Source organism: Hermetia illucens, chromosome 4 (assembly GCF_905115235.1).
Source record: "Hermetia illucens chromosome 4, iHerIll2.2.curated.20191125, whole genome shotgun sequence".
Taxonomy (NCBI): Eukaryota; Metazoa; Arthropoda; class Insecta; order Diptera; family Stratiomyidae; genus Hermetia; species Hermetia illucens.
The window spans coordinates 74,047,058-74,066,879 of record NC_051852.1 but is presented as its reverse complement, the minus strand read 5'-3'; the positions used below and the strand labels follow the sequence as shown (position 1 = coordinate 74,066,879).

The 19,822-nt window shown below is 40.3% G+C and overlaps 1 protein-coding gene across 2 annotated transcripts in view; it reads left to right on the top strand.

The window, feature by feature from the left end:
* LOC119654819 (sodium/potassium/calcium exchanger 3) overlaps positions 1-19,822 on the top strand; it is an 84,134-nt gene that overhangs the window by 21,962 nt on the left and 42,350 nt on the right. The window lies entirely within an intron of this gene.

The window sequence follows — 19,822 nt, the reverse complement described above, 5'->3', positions numbered from 1 at the left end:
ACGAGTCATTCATACCAATATAAAAATAACTAAAAATAAATAAAAAGGAAAACTAGATTGTAGCCGTGGACCCCGCCGTTCATATAATCATATGATCATGGCGTCGTACACGTCTTCGTGTACAATAAATTTACGGGAAACGTCAAATTTTGATCTTCTATAACTTTGTTAATAGTGGTTGGATTTTATTCAAACTTGCCAAAGTATGCCTTATACATACTATTCCTTATATCTATGCCAAATCTTGTACTTCTAGGATGAAATTAAGAGGGGTAGATTTCGTATAGATGTACGATTGTGACCATTTTTCAGATTTTGCGGTTGGATTGTTTCTGAGAACGAAACCTGGTTTACTTTTTAGAGCATACATTTTGAGCCCTCAGCATCATCAGCATCAACGACGCAACAACCGGTATCTGGTCTAGACCTACCTTAATAAGGAACTCCAGACATCCCGGTTTTGCGCCGAGGTCCACCAATTCGATATACCTAAAAGCTGTCTGGCGTCCTGACCTACGCCATCCCTCCATCTTAGGCAGGGTCTGCCTCGTCTTCTTTATCTACCATAAATATTGCTCTTATAGACTTTCCGGGCTGGATCATCCTCATCCATACGGATTAAGTGACCCGCCCACCGTAACTTATTGAGCCGGATTTTATCCAGAACCGGACGGTCAATAGACAACAGACGACAGACGGCAGATGAGAGACGACAGACGATAGACGACAAACGACAAACGACAGACGACAGACGACAGACGACAGACGACAGACGACAGACGACAAACGACAGACGACAGACGACAGACGACAGACGACAGACGACAGACGACAGACGACAGACGACAGACGACAGACGACAGACGACAGACGACAGACGACAGACGACAGACGACAGACGATAGACGACAGACGGACAGGAGGATAGACGAACAAATGGACCGGAACCTAGAAAAGTCGGGTCAGTACGTTTGTTGTGAACCACCATTGTTATGCTCGGTGAAGAATTCGTAAAGATGTTTAATTAGGCGGTTAATGGCTATTTTTGTGCTTGCTTATATGTGGCGAGCATTAGCGTGGTCCACAACCAATATTTAACCAGCAGATTTTTGCAGGTTATGATTAGGGCAACGTTGTCCAGGTACCGATTCTGAAACTGGAGCAGAGCAGCACTATGTAATGCCATGGTGCGGAATTAGAGTTCCCTGCAAGTAGCACTATCAGTTTCAGTGGTTGAGTGCTGTGGTAGTGATTTTCCGGGACATTGTTGTTGATTCCGTTGTGGTTGCTACGGGTCTTACTTCTGGGATATCATCACCTCTCGGTGTTCCGTAGAACGTTCTCACGTGGCTATACATCCGTATTATCTGGACAGCTGAGTGGTTAGAGCACAAAGCTATCGTACGGAAAGTCGCCGTTCAAATCTCACTGGTGGCACTGGGATTTGTATCGTGATTCAACGTCGGATACCAGTCGACACGGCTGTGAATGAGTATCTTGGTCGAATAAGGGTAATAATCTCGGGAGCGCGCAATGCTGACCATATTGCCTCGTATAGGGTACTCTAATTCTACAGTGTACCGTTACGGTCTTGAATATAGTGCTCTAACAAACTTCAAGGCCCTGATCCAATTGGTTTGTTGCGCCACCGATTCTAATTATTATAATACATCCGTAGTATGTTTTGTTAAGGTGAGAAAGGGGGTCTTAGGGGTAGGTCTTATTATTTAAATTATTTTATAAAGTAAAGACTTTATTATTATTTATTTAATATATTCACAAGTTACAGTTAGGACATCTTTGAATTTGTTCAAAGCTTCTTTCACGCATAGGAGCTTTGGCAAATAGAGTGGTCCTCCCCCTCTCTATCTATCTCCCTAAGTCTACATACGCGAGGATGCTCTCTAAATAGCTGCAACCTCTGGTAATTGGTAATGCATTGTAATTAAAATACGCAAGCAAAATATTGGCATTTCAGGTAGTAGCTTCGAGCCGCTATTTTGAGTAAGGCAAGTTTTATTTCTCTCGCCAAGGTTCGATCAACCCTTTCAATGTTGGTTTCGTCTACCAGCTAAAAGATTTAAAATGAAAAAGATTCATTGGCGAGTTAGTGCCGAATGAGTACATGTGTGTACATGCATATTCTGCTCAAACAAATTTACAGATATGTATCAAATAAATACATATGCACATTGGCAGTAAAATACATTCATAATGGTCTAGAGGCTCCACTTGGTATCCAGCGACAAGCCGTCTTATTCGATTTAATTTCATAACAAAAGATATTTACGAGCAATGGGTTCTCTGATTTATTAATCAAAAGTAATGAAGCTCGACTTGGATACACATTCAAACTGAACAGTTTCAACTACCGTTTAGAGAAAGAGAAAATTTTATTCGCTACAAATTTATATACTTGTATATAGAATTAGGTGTACTATATATCTCAAGAAGATGAGTGCTATTTCAAGACAGGACCTCTCTTAACAGCCGCAGAAAAACTTATCTAATCATTTCACTTAGAAATTCAATTTCAAAATTCTCGTCTATTGTGAATCTTGCCTATCCGAGAAAATTTTGAAATTGGGCCATTATAAACATTGTAGAGTATGTACATATGCACGTACATATGTATGTATTCGCCCACGTTGTTATTCAGAAACAGAAGATTCAGCGCTTTCACCACCTTAGTCGAGTCTCGTGGGACCGATTCTGTCACTGGAATTCCAGTTGGGACTACTTAAGATTTAGCTTCGATTTTCTTTGGAACTTAATATACTAGTTTAAGTTAAGTTTTGTGTATTGGTATCCTATTGACATGAAATTTGGCGAGGATATTGAAGCTATGAATCCCGATGCTGCGATTCACGTCGAGTTTGCGGAGACTCATCATAGATTTAATGGGAAGGTGTAACCTTTTTCGAGATATAAGTAACTACAATATAAAATAAAGTTCGAATTGGTGTTTAGCAAACAACGGTCCTCATTAGTTGGAGAGAAGTGTTTTTTTTTGGTATAGAAGGTGAATGCTTTTACGCACTGAGCGTTAGACTTCCGTAACGGTAGCTTGACTGCTAGTTAAACACTTCTGAGTCATCATAGAACTACCACTTGACATCCAGTTCATCCGTAGATCGAATACAATCTTCTTCACCTGAAGGATAATCAAACGTAATGTGCAACGTAACTCCATTCAGGAGCGGTCTCCAGCATCTCTCTGGTGATGCTGCCCGGGGAAAGCTCCCTTGTGTAAACAGCGAATAACTGATGAAACCCATCCCATCTGATCGCCGTCGTCCCCTTTACCTTACCCATTTTGTACGGGTGCGGTTGAAAATCTTCGTGCCCGCTTAGGAGTTAAGTAAGTAAATAACCAGTCTTTATCTCTTTATTCATTTTCCTAAGAGAGTTGCTAATAATTCAGAGTATGTCGCCGTTCCTTACTAGCAACCACTACTCTTGAATGCTCTCCCTTGCTTTTAAAGAGGTCTTGCATTGCTTAATAAAGCGCGCGAAAGGGGTTATAGCCGCGAGCACCATTACTGAGACAGTACAGTAAGCAGGCGTCCCTTACAAAGCTTCTGGTCTCTACAATTGCGTAAGGCACTTACGAAATACCTCCTTGCTAAGAGTGTCAGCCCGTACCTCGGCACCATAAAACATAACGGAATGTACCCTGTGTTTCTCAGCCTATGCCATTAAGTTGAGAACTCCTGTTGCAATCTTTTTCATTGCAGTTTTGAATTGAGTCGAACGCCAAACCAAGGTACCGAATGGTTGTTTTTGACTTGGGGGAGAGTGAGCGATAGAAAAGTGTACTCTTATGTCAAGAATTAATTTTCAAAAGCAACTAAGAAATCTGAAAAGGGTCATGATTGTGCCCCTATATAACATCTAGGTTTTAAAACTCCATTCACTGTGATATCTACCTAAATACAATTAATAATACATAGTATATTACTTCTTCCTTTCTTCCATTCGAGTTTGTCCCGTTCAGAAATGGGGTCGGCTCAAAATAATGATATTACTATATTTTAGAAAATTACCGAAAACCTGTTAAATTCACCCTAAAAGTAGAAAATATTCCTATGATATAGTCCGTAATATAGAGCGCAGTAATAAAAAGTTCAGTGAAAATTCTACCATCAACAAAGTCATTACCAACTGAACACCTCCCTGTCATCAGAAAACTAGCCTGGAACCGTTTGACACACTGCTTGGGGCTAGCCTTCCAGTTCACCCGACTTAAGAAGGGAGTTGTTAGATCAGGGAACGTTTTGCCATCCAGTCCCTCCACTTGTTGAGCTCAATCTTCTTCGCAACAAGAACAACCCGAATATAATGCGTAACAGACAAAATTATCAAAAAGATGCTGAGGAGCGCTAGTAGATGGAGTACTAGCGCTCCTCAGCATCTTTTTGATAATTTTGTCTGGAGAGAGCTAACAAAGTCATAGTAAAGTAGGTCAAAGTTGCTGCTTCGCGAAAAAATTACTGCACGATCGTAATGTCACTTTTGGGGAGCTTTCCGTGGTCTATAATTCGGTTTCTCGTAGAAAGTCTCCCAATTGTCCATATTACAAGCCTCCGAATGAAAGTAATAGTGTAATGAGATAATTCAATCTAACAGTCAGTATCTCGTTTGAAGTCAGTCTAGCGGTGCGGATTTTATCATTAGCAGGTGTTTAGGAACGGTAAACAGTACATTTTATTTGACTTCTTATCATCATCAACGGCGCAACAACCGGTATTCGCTTTGAACCAGTATTAGAAAATCTCGGTTTTTTGCTGAACTCCAGCAATTCGATATCCTTAAAAGTCGTCTGGCGCCCTGCCTTATTGTCTGTTTTTCCACTACTTATGAAAAGGATGCGCGCGACGCATGGAGGTACTATTAAGGACTCGCAAGAGATAGTGTCCGGATAGCTGAGTGGTTAGAGCACAAGGCTGTCGTACGGAAGGTCGCGGTTCAAATCTCGCTGGCGGCAGTGGGATTTGTATCGTGATTTGACGTCGGATACCAGTCGACTCAGCTGTGAATGAGTACCTGAGTCAAATCAGGGTAATAATCTCGGGCGAGCGCAATGCTGACCACATTGCCTCCTACAGTCTACTGTAGTGTACCGTTACGGTCTTGAATGAAGTGCTCTAACACACTTCAAGGCCCTGATCCAATATGGATTGTTGTGCCAACGATTATTATTATTATTAAGAGATAATCCAAACTATGGCAATTTATACGATGTATTGTTATTGTCGTTTTATGTTCATTTCGGCGACGTGATTAATCCAGCTTGATCTGGATAAAGTGCTGGTAACGCTTGGTTTAGGTCGGATAGCTCCAGTCGCCGAGGACATTATTGGCCCATACCAAAGAGGCTTCACTCCAGGCAAATCAGCATCAAATCAGATTTTCTCTCTGCGGGAAGAGATGGACAAACTGTTGTAATATGGGCATTAGTCACACCGTTTTTTCATCGACTTTAAGGCCGTCTATGATAGCATAGCCAGGGTAAAACGGGAGAATTCGGAATCCCGTGATAAGATACTCTAGGCTGAACCTAACTAATGTGTAAGGCCAGATAATAGCATCTGGATCATTCTCGTAACCGTTTAACATCAATAATGGTCTGATACAAGGAATTGCTTTATCGTGCAACCTTTATAATGTGCCCTTGGGAAAAGTGATCCGTGATGCTGAGGTAATTGCCAGAGGCATCGTTCTCTTTAAATCCACCCAACTACTGGCCTGTTGAGGATATCAACATCATGGGAAAAACAACTCGAGATGTATGATTGACCTTCATCCAGATGGAGCAGGTGGCCCGAGATCTTGGGCTGCACATAAATGAAGTCAAGGCGAAGTAGATGGTGGCAACGTTAGCACCAAAACCCAAAGAGGCAATAACATCAAATAGCACTGGTCAAAAAGAACAATAAATGTAGGAGACTACATCTTTGAGACGGTTGATAATTTTTTCTAGGGTCAAAAATCAAACGAAAATAGCTTTAAAGGATATTGAATTGATGAATTCGTTCATGATGTTGATGAATGTTTAGTTTGACTTGCGAGCAATGCAGCAGAAACAATCAAAAACTGTTATCTGAGAAACTGATTGGACTACGAGATTTCATTTTTGATTAGTACTATCGTAAAAACTTAAAAACCTGAATCGCCAAGTCTCCGCTTTCCGACTTATTTAATACTTTTCTAGAAAAAAATACTTTTACCACTTAAAACTGCTTGATATCGGGTTCTGACAAGCAAGTCTTTGGTTCAATAATTTTTATTCAACAAGACGTAAATAATATTCTATAGAAAAGATGTTTATAACAGTGAGCACTCAAAGTGTTGTCCATGGCAGTCACTGTTAGTTGATTGGAGCGATATGAGCCTAGTACTTGATTATTACTCGACTTAATAATCTTTGTTCTTTATACTCCCGGTGTACAATAAGGGTCTTTAAACTTCAAAGTACCCTATCTGCCAAAAAAAATGTTCAATGGAAAATTTTCTTAAATTTTATATTTTCAGGTAGAGCTTGAGTAATTCCCACAATCAAATATATTTAAACTGCAGCTACAGGATGCCTACCGTGTTTCTTGCATAAATGGTTAGTTTAGGGAAAAGCAGTTGGATATTGAATACTAGGTAATTACCTTGCAAATGAAGAGGCTGAGTTTCGAACAAAAAACCGCCGTAATCGTGCAGTATCGCGGATGCTGCACGTAGGATACCTTGTTCTCAATCAGCAATTGGAAAATAGATCGGGAAGGTCTAGAAAAACTTCGCCAAAAAAAAAATCAACTACTTCACCGCTTATCATGGCGGGATCGATATAAAATAGAAATTAATTCAAAACAAGTCGGGAAACCGGAAGCTGGACGCTTCAGGTACGAAAGGTTTTGTGTATTTCTTAGTTCGTAGCAGGTAATATATGTATATATTATGTGAGAATATCCACTTTCGGACGATATTGACTTTCATAGTCTTGAATTTGCAAAGAAGCGACAAATGTGACGTATTATAACCTTGTTAGTAATAGTGCCATTTCCACCAAACTTGGTGAGATCGTATTCTATGTTATACCCTACATTGTGGTGGTGCATGAACTTAAGGGGGGTTTTACAGCCAATTACTAAAAATTATAGTAATATGCTATTATTAACTTTGTTTGCACAGATATCAGTATGGAAGGTATTTCGAAGCCCAGGCACCATATAGTGGCAGCCTCCTGATTTTTTTCAGATTTTTCGGTTTGGTAGTTTCTGACCGGCTGCGAAAAGTTCTAACCGAGACCTTTCATTTGATACCCTACATGACTATATTTGATTTTCTACCGAATTTGGTGTCGATCGATGATCGCTGCTCCGAGAAAAATGCATGTGACAGACAGTAAACCGATTTTAATAAGGTTTTGTGTTTACACAAAACCTTAAAAAGAGTTGACTTCGTCTAAAAATATACCTATTTCTGTGGGATCTGCATGGCGTCGATTGAGAAAGTATCGAAGTAGGTCTGTTGAAAAATTACAATTTTCGAGTAGGGTTAAGCGTGCTCCCCTGCAATGGTGTTGTGAACACGCCGAGTGGAGTGACGAGCATTGGGATCGAGTCATCCTTTCCGACAAGTGCAAATTTAAGTTACCTGGCTCAGACAGGCGACCTTATGTAAGAGTCGAAGAATTGATAGCAATTCCATATCAACACTTAAAAGCCCCTAGACAAACTGGAGGAATGGTGGTGGATTGCTTTAGCAGGTCTGGTGTAGAGGGCCTTGTTTTTGCAGTCTATAACAAAGCGCAGGATAATTATAAGGCGATTCTGGAAGAAAATAGTTTATCTTCAATTGTTGGTATGTTTGCGGAAAATGATAAGTTCATTTTCTAACACGATTAGCTCCCAGCGTATACCGCGACAATCGTAATAATATTGCTAATTATTACCGGAAGCTAGTCGCTCCAGGTATGACAGGTTTTGTGTATTTCTTTTATAGAAACATCTGAGTGGGCATTTGTCCCCATCATGTAATATATGCATACAGCGACAGCTTTGACCTAACTTTGTTAGTAATAGTCCAATTTTCACGAACCTTGTTCGGATCATGCTCTATATTATGCAAAATTTCGTGATTCTAGGAAGAACTTAAGGGGGGGGGGGGGGGGAGGGTTCGCAGTCAGTTACTAAAAATTGTAGTAACATAATATCATTAACTTTATTTGAACAGATATCGGCATGAAGAGTATTTCGGAGCCTAGGCACCATATAGTTGCAGCCTCCTTTTTCAGATTTTTCGAGTGGGTAATTTCTGGGAATGGGTCCGTGAAAGAAAAGATCACTTTCGATTCCCCGCACCTGCATGTCCAAATTAAGACCGGCTTCGGAAAGTACTAATCGAGACCTTTCATACTCCACACGACTATATTTAGTGAAAAAAAATTACACCTCCCTTAAATTCGACGTAAAATGGTGGTATTTACTGTATGAATGCGCGTCCACAGTTCCCACCTTCCCATCAAATTTGGTGTCAATCGCTATAGCAGTTTGCACCAAAAAGGCGTGTGCAAGACAGTAAACCGATTTTAATAAATTTTTGGTTTACACAAGATTTTGGCCTTCAATGACAACAAATCCAAAACAAATTAAACAAGTCGAAAACCGGAAGCTTCTGGTATGTGTAGTTCTTGTGAAAATAAATTTGAGTGCAGAACTATTCCATTTGTACGTAGCCAGGAATGCATATGTATTCAACATGTTAAATCACTCATTCATCACTTGCTGCAGTAAATTTACACGAAAGACACAACTTTAAACTACTGTAACTTTATAAGTAATAGTACGATTTGGTGACCAAACTTATGAATATCATACTTCAGGCAGTTTCATGACTTTTTTCAAATTCTTTGGGTTCGTAGTTTCTAAGAATCGGCCCTTTAAGGAAAGGATCAATTTGCAGCCCTCGCACAACCCCGCTTTTTCAAGAAATGTCAAGGCTAACACCGGCTTCGAAAAGTACTAATTGAAGCCTTTCATTTGATACTTCATATGACTATATTCAGTGGAAAAAAAATTGTTGGCCCCTTTTGCATGCCCTTCTACTCTTAAACTAAACCTGAAAAATGTAACTCACTGGATGCGTGGGCGATCACAGTTTCCAACTTCCCACCGAATTTTGTATCAATCGGTGTAGCCGTTTCTGAAAAAAGTGCGTGTGGCAGATAGAGAGACATTAAACCGATTTTAATAAGGTTTGGTTTTACACTAAACAAAAAAGTTAAAAGAACAAGACTAAAATGAATTTAGACAAAAAAAACGCCTTTTCTAGAGAATAGTGTAGTAACGTCTCTTTATCGGTTTTCGTTATATTTTCCTCATTCTTTTCACAGAATATGATCATCATGTGGGGTATCAGATAAAAGGGCTCGGTTAGTATTTTTTGAAACTGATTTTCTTTCTTATAATGGGTTAAATATAGGGGAGATAGGGTTAAAAATGTGTACACCAAAAAGAACCCATCCAACCGAAAAATTTGAAAAAAATCACAGCGATGCATCTATACGAAATCTATCTGCACAAATAAAGTTGATAATAGTATATCACTATATTTTGAAAATTTATCCGAAAACCCTCCTTAAGTTTATTCTAGAAATTCAAAATTAGTTTAGGCGCTAATATAGAACATAATTCTGGAAAGTTTGAACTAGCCTTCTCACCAAATTTGGTGTCAACAGTTATAACCGTTTCTGAGAAAAATGTGTGTGATAGACGAATAGACAGACACACAGACGGACAGACAATGAAGCGATTTTAATAATGGGTGTTGTCAGTATTAAATGGCAGCATGTGAACGTGGATGAAACTGCAACGGTTCACGCAGCATATAGAAATCTGAATTTCTATTGCCAGATGAAAGATGAAACCTTAGTAGAACTTTCAATGGAACATTGCATGCAGAAAAACAAAGTGGTGGTCTTGGCTATATACGTACAATCAGTGTATTGAGCATCTAACCTAAAAGATTGTTTTCCACTATATAGGGTGTCCCGTTCACGATGGTAGAAATTTAAATGGTTAGCATCACCCGTTTAACGAAAATTTTTCCATGCAATGGTCTTTCTATCTGTTACGAGAAGAAAACGCGGGCTTGATGTGAAGCAAATTGACTTACAACAGCAACCGAGAGCTGAACGCTTCCTTTATGAAAGGTTTTATTGATTTTTTTATAAGACTATTTGGCTACATGATGGTTCCACCTATAAACAGCTCATATTGTGTATCCGTTGAATATACCCGATATTCAATTCAATGTGGTACTCACATATCTTGTAGGGAGTAGTAATTGGACGCGAAAGGGGTATATTTGTTAATAATAGCAGGATTTCCACCAAACCTTCCAATATAATGCTTCCTATTAAAGTCTTTCTCACTGCAAAATGTTACGAATTTAACCTGAACTTAAGGGGAGTTCGCAAACAACTTTCAAAATATACTAATATATTATTATAAAGTTTATTTGAGCAGATATCACATTGTGGATTATTCAGAAGCCTAAATATCTTGTGGATGGACTGCAGTATTTCTTTCAAATTTTTAAGTAGTTTTTGAGCACGTGTCTTTGAAATAATTGACCCTTTGCGAACTCCTGTACTCTTCTTCTTTGCAACCAATGTCAAAACTAATATCTGCTTCGAAAAGTACTAATCGAGACCTTTGATACCTCAAATTGCCATAACTTTGTAACGATAAAAGATAGACCAGTCATTCCATGATACAATTTTCACTAAACAAGTGGCGGAACTACCATTAAAATTTCTACCATCGTGGGACAACCTGTATGGTAATATATATATATATATATGTACATACATACATATGTAAATTAGTTTTCGAGCTAACACAATCTTGGCAGATGCCGGATTTTGCTTAATACTAGCACTAGGTGCAATCATTTAGGCTCGTACGATCCTAACTGTTTAAAAAATATGTACATATATAGGGCTCTGATGGTGGTGACCGGTGGTAGGTTAGTGGAGGAAACCCGTCGAGAACTCCCCATAACATCGAGAACGTTTTCAAAACGGTGTATTTATGCATGGTTTGAATCACACTGTGACAATATTATGAAAATTACAACCCGAGCCTGTGTCTCATAGTTCACCTGGTTTTCCACGTATTTCCGTTCAACGCTGCTATTGTGAGGGATAGTTACATAAACAATGTACGCGGAGCGACTCGTCTTGCCAAATAACGGCTCGTCAGGCTTGTTGTGTGGCACTCGTATATGACGATCAGTTAGAAGTGCTGGTCCCAATATATGCTGTAAGCATATATCACGGTTATACATGTCTATTATTCGCAACAGGCTTCTAAGATGGTCATAAGTACCAGCATATAACTTGATGTCATCTAAGTACATCATATATATATGTTATTATGCACTTTCGAGTAGATATCAATGACGAGTTTTGAGGTTTAAATATGCTTTTTCTAACATTTTTCTGTAGGGTATTTTTTAAGGTTTTGTTTGTAAAACAAAATCGGTTCAATGCCTGTCTGTCTGTCTGTTTGTCACAGGCACTTTTCTCAGAAACGGCTATACCGATTGCCACGAAATTTGGTGAGAAGGTGGGACCTGTGGGCCCCCAGACATGCAGTGAGTGATATCCTCCTACGTTGAGATTTAAGGGGGGTTCCCATGCATGTAAAAGGGGGCTGTTGAAATTTTAGTTTTGGGATTTGTTAAGTGTTCAAAGTGATGATTTCTTTAACGAACCCATTCTCAGAAACTACCAAACCGGAAAATTTGAAAAAAATCATGAAGCTACCTGTGTACGGTGCCCAGGCCTCAAAATACCCTCCATATCGATATCTGTTCAAATTAGGTTAATAATAGTATATCATTATATTTTTGGGAAAATTGAGTAAAACCCCCCCTCAGAGTTATAAAGGTTGGTAGTAGTATAAAATATGCTCCATATTATATTTTTTATTATCCCCAAGTTTGATAAAAATCATACTATTAGTAACAAGGTTACAGTAGCTCAAAGTTGTCTTCACCGTATAAATTTACAACCTGAAGTACTAAATCTGACATGCTAAATGCATATTCTTAACGGGCTACCTACAAATGGGATAGTTCTACACTCAAATATACTCACACAAGAAGCAAACAAAACCTTTCGTACCTGAAGCGCCCAGCTTCCGGTTTCTCGACTTCTTTTAGAATGGCGCTTGCTTTAAGTAAACACGTTTTAGTCCCGCCCTTCCTAAGGATCGTCAAAACTAAACCCTGACGAATCGCCTTGATCATCGCCGTAGAATTATTTTGAATAGCTCTTTCGATTTTATGGCACCTAAGATGACGGAGCACATGAAGGAACATCTAGAATACTGGCTGATAAAGATGAAGACTGACCTGTGCCAGGCGGTGCGAACTGATTGAAAGTGCACGTTTAGGACAACAGGGCGCGGTCATTTACTTTGGTATACATATGTATAGGTGAATTTTCCTGTATTACTATATAACTATGAATATATGTATGCATGTTCAGGAACTAATAAGGTTTAGGGGATTCTATGTCCTGTTTAATTGCCGGCATACAACTGAGCATTTAGTCTGCTTCCCTGCTTCCCTGGTCTTCCCTGGAAATACTTGCCATCGCTCTAACAGGTGTTGACGAGCTGCTGCTAGCGGGAATGATGGTTCGTCACTCGTACAATGTTGCTCCGTTTCCTGTCTGAGATTCTGTTGATTGCTTCATTGCATTGATGCGTACTTTTCGTATTTACAATGGACGCTAATTTTATTTACTCGTTATGGTTGGTGCGTGGCCATCTCGCATCAATTACATCTTGACAGCCTTGTATTGTTGCATAGTGTGCGAAGTGAGCGTCTAATCGGCCGAATATAAAACTTGGTCAATGAATCGGGTAATTAAATTATTTACCAACATTATTCATGCGTAACGGAATTTGCATGTGTGGGTTCTACTAGACTAGAACAGGGTACTCCGTTCGTGGCTATTGGAAATGCTAGCGTGAATAGCAGTATAATTGATTCTGCATCATTGTCATCGATGCTTCAGAAGAATTAGTTGGCTCCAAAGGCATGAATTGAGCCGATTTATGGTTTTACAGAGAATCCAGGTCACTTAGTCAAATATTCGCTACTTGCGGTTGGCAATTAACTCTAAATATGTATAAATTAGAGATATGTAGTCTTTTCTGTCTTTTTCGTAACAACAGCAATATTTGGGACAGTGAACAGAGTAGATGTAAGGCACATAGAAAAGCCGCGACAAAAATAATCCACTTTTAATTGAAAATATTAAATGCCCCCACCCATTGTCAATTGATTTTGATTATTTGACGGTAAACAGACCGAAATTGCTCAAAACTTTCTCTCTTGCGGTTATGGGAACTGAGCACTGGTAGTAGTTACTTTGTACAACAGTTTGCATAATTTCGCTGTGTTTTTTGCAAGTAGAATTTGCTTGTAACAATCTGCCAACAGCTGGCCAAGGCTTTCAGAACGCTTCGTAAGAAACTTTTCGGTTCGTCCTTGCTTAGTATAATACCATAATAAGTGTCGCCATAACAATCCTTTAACCATTATCAATCAAACCAGAAACCGGCGGTTCAGGTATGAAAGGCTTTGTGTATTTCATATGTGGGAATATTTCGTTACGTGACGATTTCATTTTTAAGGTTTTGTGTAAAACAAAACTTTATTAAAATCGATTCAATGTCTGTCTGTCACATGCACTTTTCTCCAAAACGGCTAAACCGATCCAAACGAAATCCGGTGGACAGATGGGAACTATGAAATCCCACGCATACAGCGAGTGCCTAAATTTAGGTGGAGTTTAAAGGGGGGCTCCCAGATGCTGACGTCATAATCACCCGGAATAATTGACATTCGCGTGAAACATTAAAGTCGCATTTATGGAGCATCTACTTATCTGCAGTCCTTTTGGAGGTTTTGTGTAAAACACTTATGTGAAATCTAATCTCGAGAGATGTCCCATTCCGGTATCTGCTCAAAAAATTTACTAATAGTAAATTATCAACTTTTGGAAATTGACTAAAAAACTCGCCTTAAGTTCATCCTAGGTGTACTGACATAGAGGACAGCCTCTTGTATACACATGCCAAGTTTCATGAAAATCCAACTATCAGTGGGAAAGTTATAGCAGTTCAAACTTATCAATTTCGTGCTAATTAACAACATCCTAAGCCATACAAATAAGATGCTGACGTCATAATTAACGAGAATAATAATAATAATAATTCGAGTGAAATATTAAAATTGCATTCAAGAAGAATCTAATTCTCTCTAGCCCTTTTTAAGGTTTTGTTTGTAAAACAAAACCTTATTAAAATCGATTCAATGTCTGTCTGTCTGTCCGTCTTTTTTTTCCGATGGAAGGTGGAAAGCTTCAAAAGCTACCGCAGGCTCCTGGCACACGGTTATGTGGGACTCTTACCCACTAAAACCACCTTCTTCTCCTTCCACTCTCCCCGCGGGACTCCCATTTGGTATTACGTCGCGGGGCTGGATCAGAATTTATTCTGCGCTCATGTCAACATTCGTGCTCCTCTCGCGTTCATTCTTTCGGATGACTTCCTCCTGCCTCAGCTTCTTTCTGATGGCTGTAATCACTTTTTCAACTTCGGTCCATATCCCCTTGGCTTTCACCATAAGCTCCATGATATTTTCGGGTGTAAAGTGCTCCCTGGTTGTAGCTTCTAATGTAGCCCTTTGGGTTTCGAATCTGGGGCAGTGAAAAAAGACGTGTTCTGCGTCCTCTGGAATGTTTGCACACTGTGGGCAATATGGCGAATCATCACGCCCAAATCGATACAGATATGCTCGATAGCCTCCGTGTCCGCTCAAGAATTGAGTTAGGTCGAAACCTACTTCGCCGTGAGGTCGCTCGATCCATTTCCGGATATCCCATATGATTTTGTGAGTCCAACGGCCTTTTTCGGACTCGTCCTACTTCTCTTGCCATTCCGCGACAGTTTTAGCTCGTGCGAACTGTCGCCGACGGGCAGGAGATTCTCCGGTGAAGTACGTTCGATCGTAATGTCGTTGTATTTCTTTCGCCAGAATCTCAATTGGTACCATTCCTGCTATCACGCAAGCTGCTTCATTGGAAAGTGTTCTGTAAGCGCAACATATTCGGAGTACACTTATGCGATACGCAGCTCCAATCTTTTTCTTATTTATTATATTTTCCAGTGCATCTGCCCATACTGGGGCTGCATACAGTAGGATCGAACTGACCACCCTTGAAATAAGGAGTTGACGGCTCGGTGTTGGGCCACCTATATTTAGTAGCATTCTCGCAACCAGCGCTCCGATGTTATATGCCTTGGTTGCTGCACCCTCCACATGCAATCTGAAATTCAACCTCTGGTCAATCATTACACCTAAGTACTTAAGTGCAGGCTTGGAATAAATTGTTTGCGTTCCAACTTTGATCTTCAGGGAAGTGCACTTTCTCCGCTTGGTAATAAGTACTACTTCCGTCTTATGCTCTGCGAGCTGTAGAACAGCATTCTCTAACCAGAATTTAATCTCATAGACTGCTTCATTTGCATAGAGCTCGAATTCCTCGAGAAGGCGTGCAACAACCGTTACACCAATATCGTCCGCGAAACCAATGGAGGCCACACCAGTAGGAAGGTCTAGGGTCAGTACCCCGTTATACATAATAACCCACAAGAGTGGCCCTAGGACAGACCCTTGTGGAACTCCGCATGTCGTTTGGTAGGATTTCATTCCTTCATCTGATTCGCAGCATAGAATCCTATCGATTAGGAAGTCGGTAACGATACGCACCAAGTACTTCGCCACGCCTAAGTTAATTAGGGACTCAAGTATCGTGCTCCATCTAGCGGAATTGAAGGCATTCTTCACATCCAGTGCAATCACTGCACAACATTTGCCCTCGTCAAGTGCGGTCTTAGCTGTGTTAGCTACTAGGACAAGTGCATCCGTTGTAGACCTCCCCTTTCGAAAACCGAACTGATTTTCGGAGAGACCGCCATCCTTTTCGGCAATTCGAATTAATCTGTTATAGATTATTCGTTCGAATAGTTTGCCAGTATTATTTAGAAGGCATATCGGCCTGTAGGACGAAGCTTCACCCAAAGGTTTGTTTGGCTTGGGGACTAGAATTAATTTCTGCTTCTTCCATTGTGTAGGAAATACTCCTTCTTTAAGGCATGTGGTGAACGCCTCGGCAAACATATTTGGAGCTATTTTTACTGCTGCCTTCAGAGCTTTATTGGGGATGCTATCCAAGCCAGGTGCTTTATTTCCAACAATTTTATCCGCAACTTCGAAGACCTCCTTTTCGCTTACCATGGGAACTTCTGCGGTGTCTATCTCGACAGTGGGAAAGTTAGCGGTACTCACATTCTGTGGGAAAAGATCCGTTACTATATCATCAAGCAGAGTAGGGGAAGAGATCGGTGGGGAGCGTTTGCCTTTAACTTTCGATATTACGGATTTATAGGCGCCACCCCAGGGGTTCGTGTCAGCTTCATTACACAGTGGTTTAAAGTGTTCGCTTTTACTTTTCATGATGGCCACATGTAGTTTCTTCCGAGCGTTTTTATATTCTTCATGTAATTGCTCGTATCCAGATCGGAACTCGCTTCTGTGATACAACATACCTTGGCATGGATGCGTCACATGCTCGTCGCAACTTCTCGCCAATCTGCAAAGCTTTATTTTCTGCGCTTCCTTCAAGCGCTGTATTTTGCTGCTGAACCTCTCCAAAAATCTCCTCGTCAAACCTATTAGCTGCCCAATTTTCAGCTCTCGTCCGAGACCGTTTCATTCGTTTACCATGTCTGATTTCAAAAATGATGGCGTGGTGGTCGCTATGTGTATATTCGTCACTGACATACCACTGCAGATCCTTAGCTAAAGCATCGCTAACAAAAATGATATCTATCACGGACCTCATTTCTCTCTTACGGAAAGTGTTCACGCATCCAGTGTTAGCCACTAGAAGATTCAGATGAGAAAGAGCTTCGAGTAATATTCGTCCTCTTGCGTTCGTTTCTCGGCTGCCCCATTCTTCAGCCCATGCGTTGAAATCTCCAGCCACTATCTTAGGACTATGGTTGTGTGCGTCTGTTGCTAGTCTCTCCACCAAAGAATGGAACTCCTCTGTCGTAGAATGGAACTCGTCTGACTGTCCGTCTGTCTGCTTGTCTGTCTGTCTGTCTGTCACAGGCACTTTTCTCAGAAACGGCTATACCAATTGACACGAAATTTGGTGAGAAGGTGGGACCTGTATACCGCCAGACATGCAGTGAGTGATATCCTTCTACGTTGAGATTTAGGGGGGTCCCCATACATGTAAAGGGGGGATGTGCAAATTTTTTTCACCAAATATAGTCATGTGGGATATCAAATGAAAGGTCTCGATTAGTACTTTTCGAAACCGGTCTTAGTTTTGGGATTTGTTAAGATGGCGGGGAGTGGGAGGAGTGCAAAGTGATGATTTATTTAACGGACCCATTCTCAGACACTACCAAACCGAAAAATCTGAAAAAAATCATGAAGCTGCCTCTATACGGTGCTCAGGCCTCAAAATACTCTTCATATCGATACCTGTTCAAATTAGGTTAATAATAGTATATTACCATGGGAAAATTGAGTAAAACCCGCCTTAAGTTTATCTCAGAGTTATAAAAGTTGGTAGTAGTATAAAATATAATATGAGGCATATTATCTCCAAGTTTGATCAAAATCATACTATTAGTAACAAAGTTACAGTAGCTCGAAGTTGCCTTTACCGTGTAAATTTACAACCCGAAGTATTAAATCTGACATGCTAAATGCATATTCTTAACGGGCTACCTACAAATGGGATAGTTCTACACAAGAAGCAAACAATACTTTTCATACCTGAAGCGCCCAGCTTCCGGTTTCCCGAGTTGTTTACATTGAGATGTTGGTAAAATTCTTGGCATAAAACTCAGAGTGTGAAGCGTATGAGGTTGACTATTATCAATACAGTGCTTTCCATCAAATGATTTATTTAAATTACTTTCTGAAAAATAAAGGCCAATAGAATTTTTAACTATGTGACACGGAACTGTCAGGTGCATCGCTCTTCACATCTACTTTTTCTTCAGCCTTCAGTTTATAAGCGGGGTCGGCTCGTCATGATCGGTTTCGTCATTTTATTTTATCAAATACCTGATCAGGATGTAATCGCGAGACCTTCAAATCCCCATCCAGTGTATCAAGCCACCATTGTTTTGGCCGGCTTTTTGGTTGCTTACCATTGACTTCGATGTTGTGACCAATACTGGTTGTTGAATTCTCGTTAGCGTGAATTACGTGACTACACCATCGAAAACGCCTCTCTGGCAGTTTTTCCACGATCGGTGCAAACCCATATCGATCGCGGATATTCTCATTTAAGACGTGATCAAAACGTGTCACGCCACCAGTGCAATGCAACATCTTCGTCCCTGTTACCGCAAGACGCCGTTTATTGTCCTTTATAGTCGCCAACAATCGCTATAGAGAGCGGCAGAGGGAGGACATTGCAGTAAATTTTAGATGTGGGAAGTGCGCTGATACATCGATCACAAAGAACACCAGTTGGGGAATGCCACTTCATCCAGGTTGCGTTAATGTGTGAAACAATTTCATTACACAGTTTTCCATTGGTTGATAGCATGACTCGAGATATTTAAATCGCTGAGTTCTGGCAATGGCAGTAACCTCCCCTCGAGATATTTAGATCGTTCAGTTCTGGCAATAGCAGTAACCTGCCCAGAACTGAGCGATTTCAATATCTCGGGTCAATGCTATAAGCCAATGGAGAACTATGTTATGCTCCTCACATAGGGAAACACAAAACCTTTTATACCTGAAGCGTCAAGCTTCCGGTTTCCCGACTTGTTTATGTATCTAGAAAGTCATAGTGTACATGAATTTCATATGTTTGGCAATCACTTTAATGAGAAACTGGAATTCTATGCTACTTTACGCAGCTTGACCTTCTATAAGTTTATTGATAATTGTACGATTCCTGTTACATATTATATTTTATACTGTGCTTTACGTTTCCACGTTTTGTAATTCCAATAAGATTCGATATAGTAATATACTATTGTTAAGTTTATTTGGACAGAGATCGGTATAATTTGTATTTTGAGGTTATCATAGATTTCATAGAAAGGCACCTTCATAACTTATTTTTTCAAATTTTCTCTCAATTTGTCTTGTGTGCATGTAAGCATGGTTTATATAAATTAAGCGAAACCCAAGCCGCAACAAAAATATCATCATCATCATCAACGGCGCAAAAACCGGTATCCCGTCTAGGGTATCCGGTCTAGGTCTTGATAAAGAACTCCAGACACCCCGGTTTTGCGCCGAAGGCGACGAATTCGGTATCCCTAAAAGCTGTCTAGCGTCTTAACCTACGCCATGGCTCCATCTCGAGCAAGGTCTGCCTCATTCATACGGATTAGATGACCCGCCCACCGCAACCTATCAGCCGGATTTTATTGTCGGTCGTGGTATCGCTCATAGATTGCGAGGAATACATGGTTAGAGTATAAGGCTGTCGTACGGAAGGTCGTGGATCAAATCACACTGATAGCAGTGGGATTTGTATCGTGATTTGACGTGGGATACCTGTCGACTCAGCTGTGAATGAGTACCTGAGTCAAATCAGGGTAGTAAACTCGGGCGAGCAAAATGCTGACCACATTGCCTCCTATGGGGTACTGTTACTCTGCAGTGTACCGTTTCGGTCTTGCATGAAGTGCTCTAACAC